We start from the raw sequence: 5,773 nt of genomic DNA, 5'->3' as shown, positions 1-5,773 counted from the left end.
GTCCTGCTTCTGCAGAGGGGCTGGTGGGTTTGAACCACCAACTTTCTGTTTAGCAGTCAGATGTCTTAGGCACTGTGCTATCAGAGCTTAAAAATAAGAATTAAAAAAGTAAAACAATCCAATATACTTTCTTGAGCTGAAGTGCACTTTCTTTTAATTTTGTCAAAACTTAGGGAAAGAGTTAGAGGACTTACTAAGATCATGAGCGGCTGAGTCTAGAGCTGGTGATGACAGAGGGCAGATCCAAATAAAGCCGGCCAGAGTTGAGCTGTCCAAAAGCAACCTACAGAAAGCTGCAATTTTGCATTTTTGTTCATTCCTCATGTAGTAGTTTCTCTGCTCTCCCTACAGATTTTTCTAGCAATCTAAAAATATCAGAATTTATGAGAATTTGTAACTTGAGAATTAATTAAAAGCATATTAAGATAAAGATCAAATATTAAATCCAAGACTTTTCATGGATATGCCTTTTAATCATTTGGGAAAACAGTACAAAACTTTAATATTTATGACTGTCTCAAACTTTTATAGCTGGTTTTAATTCCAAGTACATTAGATTGTGTGTAAATTAGATTTCATTTTCTCAGTGTCCCTGCTTTAACTAGTATCGTTTTAAAATTAACTCTTTTTCATTTCTTGATGCCTTTTGTTTCTTGAAGTTCATGAAGCTTTGAAATTATTTTTAGTAAGTTAATACATATTTAAATGTAAAGCCATTGAAGGAAAAGAGCTTAGAGTTTGAAAGCATTTCATTTATAAATCAGTAGTGTTTGAGGAAGGACAGTGGTGGTTCAGTGGTAGAAGTCTTGCCTTCCACGTGGGAGACCCAGGTTCAATTCCCAGCCAATGAACCTCAAGTGCAGGAGGCGTGCATATTGCTATGATATTGAACAGGTTCCAGCTGTGTTTCCAAATGGACTAAAAAAGAAAGACCTAGCAATCTACTTGCAAAAGTCAGTCAATGAAAACCTTATGGTTCAAAACCTACAAACAGAGTAAGGTAAGCATAGGCTTATTTGTGCTTATTTACCAATCGGTAGTGAACAATTTCACATTTTTTTCAAAGTATCAAAAATTTTGCTTCTAGGTGTGGCTGGCACCTGTCTCTCTTCCAACACAACAGGATTTTCCTACAGAATCAAAGCCTCTTCAAATTTGTAACCCTTGACAGGGATGGAGTATCCAGTAAGCAAAGCAAGCAAGGGCTTACTTGTACTTACTTACTAATCTGTAGTGGATAGTTTAACATCTTATTCACTGCAGATGTAAAAGCATGTGAAACTCTTTACCACAGATTAGTAAGTAAACACAAGTAAGCCTATGCTTATTTTGCTTACTGGGTAATCTGCTCCTGCCTATGGATCACAGCCATTTAAACCTGTTGTATACAGGGTCACCACGGGTTGGGAGCTGACTCAATGGCAGCTAATAACTGTGTTCACCAATCCCAAACTCCTGGTTTGCATACCTATATTGGCTTATATTAAAGAGACTCTCGCCTTCGACCTGTACTTTTCATATCATGACTCAATTTCTTGTCATTTGCAGAAAGATTCAACTAGATGATGCAACCCTCTTGACTCATAGTGACCCTTCTTGGGTTTCTGAGGTGGTATCACTATGGAAGTAGATTGCCCAGCCTTTCCTCTGAGGAGTGGCTGGTGGATTTGAACTGCCAGCCTTCTGGTCAGCAGTCAAATGCCTTAGGGACTATGTCACCAGAGCTCCTAATCCTCTCTTAAGCAGTTTCTATTAACAGAAGTCTTTTGACCTGATTCTTTTTCCCTTGTAACTTCCATTACACTGACCATGATGGATTGTTTGCACATAGTAGATGCTAACATAAATATTTAAGATAAGGAAGAAAGAGACACTTCCCAAAAACCAAATTCTTAGGGGCAGAGGGAATAGATTACTGTCCTGAGGAGATAAGTGGAGTTATAACCCAATCCTGGTAGGGCTGGAAGTTTACTGAGCTCAAGGGTATGTCAGTCATTTCAGCACTATAAAAGGACTAAAAACAGAGGTGTCCCCCAGGCTGAAAGCAGGCCTATGAAGTGCTGCTAATGATTATAGAGTTCAAGGAGATCTTCTTGGACAAATAGAAGGATCAGTCCACTAAAACTTTACCAACCATGTGCGGGAGCCAGCTCTTACCAGCTTGCAAGTTTAATGGTTAAATATTCAGGAAATTTGAGAACTTGTTTCTAAACCACTGGGAGCTTGAAATAGGCCATAGGAAGAAGCACTTAGACCATACTGTAAATCAGAGTGTCCCTTTCCATATCCTTCACCAGAGATCCAGTTTACCAACATAACACTCAACCTGTAGGAGGTTCATAATACAGTCTATCTCAGAAATGGTACTGTGATATTGAGTTTACAACAATGGGTGGGGACACTCTAGCATACTTTCCTAGTTCTGAGCAGAAGGTTTCATATTTAAGGCTCTACTTAGAACAAGGAAAGTACGGTAGAGCTTCTTTTAGTCTTGTATGGGTACAAGGAGAGTTTTCTATAATATAGATCAGGGCTGTCACGTATTGTTGGAAGATCCATCAACCTATTGTACAGTCTGTATTGAAGGGCTTAAAGGCAATTTGTAAGGATTCCTCTTTGGCTTGGAATTGACTGAAGGGGAATTGCAATATCCTTCAAATTGACTTTGCTTCCTTTACATTTTCTGAATCTCCAATTCTTCAAACTGGTATTCTTTGTGCATTGAGAAAGGGCATTAAGGAAAGAGGTACATTTGCTATCCAACAAGAATATATGCTCCTGAAGGGCAGGGACTTGAACTTCTCCTTTGGTATGTTTCTTGACAGCATGGCATTTTTGGTGAACAAAGCTTACTTTTCAAACAAATATGTTCAGCAAACATTTAAAGGCTGCGAAAAAATGAATTTGGCTTCAGGTTCTGTGGTTCTACCTCTGTGGTCTCATTGTACAAACATGTGTTTTAGATCTTGTGCTTTTTTGAGACACATGTTCTGACATATTATTTATAGCAAATTGAAATGGAAAATGCAAGCAAAATCTTTAAAGAATTTGCCTGAAGACTACAAGTGAAACACATACAGGCTGTGAGATGGCCAAGTTTGAGGACCCAGGAACAACCAGAAATTATTCAGTCAGGCTTTGTGGCGCATCTTTTTGGTGTCCTCTTTCCTAAGATACTTCCCCTCTAAGTTTCTAAGCTTCTGTGGCACCTGGATAAAAATGCAGAACTTTAATCTTCAAGAAAAGGCACAGGACCAAAAGATCTGGGTTTTAGATCTGTCTTTGTACATTTTGTGGTTTTATTTCTTCATCTGAAAGAAATGGAGAGTAAGATTTGTCATTTCATCATAGGTATGATGTGAGATTAGATTATTTCCTTGTGTAAACAATTTATAAGTAAAAATGTCTATGCAAATGGAAGAAGATCTCCCACAAGATATAAAAGCATATTTAAAAGCTACAGTAACTAATTGTGATACTCATGTAGGAAGATATAACTAGATTAAAAGAATAGAATTGTACCCAGAAAGGGTTTAAGTATTGCTGTTACCAAGTAGTTTATTAAAGAAAAAAATACACATTTAAACATCAATTAGTTATCATTTCCCTCTAATTAAACAAAAAATTGAAATATTTGATAACAAATCTTGGTGGAAATATGGGAAATTTGTCATTGTTGTTATTATGTGCCTTTGAGTTGGACCCGACTCATAGCGACCCCTCCTTGGGTTTCCGAGATGGTATCACTATGGAAGTAAATTGCCCAGCCAAGTAAGAGAGTATAAACAGGAGCAGACATCTTTACTTATTTATATCAGCACATGTATGCAAAGAGGCATGGACAAATGTATTCACTGAAGTATAAGAAGTAAATGTTTGAAATGACTCATATGTCAATCAACAGGTGAGTGGTTAAACAAAAGACACCACATTTATATTATGAATGCTATGCAAATTTATACAATATTTAATAATATTCAATAATTAATGGTATTGCAATATTATAATGCAAAAAGCCACACACTGCTCTCGAGTCGATCTGACACATAGTGACCCCTCCTTGGGTTTCCAAGGCAGTATCACTACAGAACTGGATTGCCCAACCTTCCTTCTGAGGAGTGGCTGGTGGATTTGAGCCACCAACCTTCTGGTTAGCAGTCTTAGGCACTACACCACTAGAGCTCCCTGCAATATTATGCAATATTTAATAACATGGCCTTGGTAAGAGAAATAATGCTGGAGATCACATGATAGAATTTTGCAAGAACAATAACTTATTCATTGCAAATGTCTTTTTTCAACAACATAAGCAATGACTGTACATGTGGAATTCACCAGATGGAATACACAGGAATCAGATTGACTACATATGTGGCAAGAGGCAATGGAAAAGTTCAATATCTTCAGCTAAAACAAGACCAGGAGCTGATTGTGGAACAGACCATCAACTACTTATATGCATGTACAAGTCGAAGTTGAAGGCAATTAAAACAAGTCCATGAGAGCCAAAACATGATCTTGATAATATCCCTCCTGAATTTAGAGACCATTTTTTTTTTTTTTTTTTTAGGTTGGCTCAGGCTTTATTTTGGAAAAGACATGGGCAAAGAGGGTACCCCAAGCAGTAGATGTCCCCAGGGTGGGCTGAGGGCCAGCCTCAAGTCTGCTGGTCCCACTAAGCCCCTGCACAACTCCTTCCCCTAGAAGCTCCAAGCCAGCCAGGGACATGCGTAGGCTGGGAGGGGACACAGTGGCCATTCACTTGGGCAGGACATCAGAAGACTCGGACACCAACTTCCCATCATGGGTCTCAATCTTCTTCACAACCACAGCTTTGGTGGAACTGGTACTGCTGAAGGAGCTGGGGCCTTCACTAGAGCCATAGCTGGACTGGAAGGAGCTCAGGCCATAGTTGAGGCCAGGGCTTGTCAGGCCCCCATAGGCTGGGCTCAGTCCACTGGAATAGCCACTGGTAGTCTTTGTATGAATGCTCATGTTCTGCATCCCATACTCCAGCCAGTTCTCCTTGCCTTCCAGCAGCTTGCAGTAAGTGGCAATTTTGATGTCCAGGGCCAGCTTGATGTTCATCAGCTCCTGGTACTCATGCAGCTGCTGTGCCATGTCCTGCTTGGCTCGATTCACGGCAGCCTCCAGCTCAGCCAGCTTGCTGTTGGCATCCTTAATGGCCAGCTACCCACGCTGCTCTGCATCAGCAATGGCAGCCTCCAGGGAAGCCCTCTGGCCTTTAAGCACTTCTATCTCAGCCTGGAGGCGGCTGATATTCTGGTTCATCTCAGAGATCTCACTCTTCTTACGATGAAGGTCATCCCCATGCTTCCCAGCCAATGTTTGCAGCTCCTCATACTTGATCTGGTACATGCTCTCAGCCTCTGCCCGGCTGTGGTTGGCGATATCCTCATATTAGGCCTTGATCTCAGCGATGATGCCATCCATGTCCAGGGAGTGGCTATTGTCCACAGATAGCACCACGGATGTGTCCAAGATCCGGGCCTGCAGCTCACGGATCTCCTCTTCATATAGCTGCCTGAGGAAGTTAATCTCTTCCGTCAGCTCTTCCAGGTGGGACTCCAGCTCTACGTTGTTCATATAAGCTTCATCTACATCCTTGATGAGGACAAATTCATTCTCCATCTCTGTTCACTTGTTGATCTTATCCTCGTACTTATTCTTGAAGTCCTCCACCAGTCCTTGCATGTTGCCCAGCTCTGCCTCCAGCTTTAACTTCTCCTGGCCAGTGTCTCCAGCTGCCGCT

At 40.7% G+C, this 5,773-nt stretch overlaps 1 pseudogene; it reads right to left on the bottom strand.

Annotated features, from left to right (window-relative positions):
- Positions 1 to 4,758: 4,758 nt before the first annotated feature.
- Positions 4,759 to 5,773, bottom strand: part of LOC103202532 — a 5,363-nt pseudogene continuing 4,348 nt past the window's right edge.

Source organism: Orycteropus afer, unplaced genomic scaffold (assembly GCF_000298275.1).
Source record: "Orycteropus afer afer isolate SDZICR_OR568_19922 unplaced genomic scaffold, OryAfe1.0 scaffold00184, whole genome shotgun sequence".
In the NCBI taxonomy this organism is placed as follows: domain Eukaryota; kingdom Metazoa; phylum Chordata; class Mammalia; order Tubulidentata; family Orycteropodidae; genus Orycteropus; species Orycteropus afer.
The sequence above is the reverse complement of the archived record's forward strand: the minus strand, read 5'-3'. Positions and strand labels throughout refer to the sequence as shown.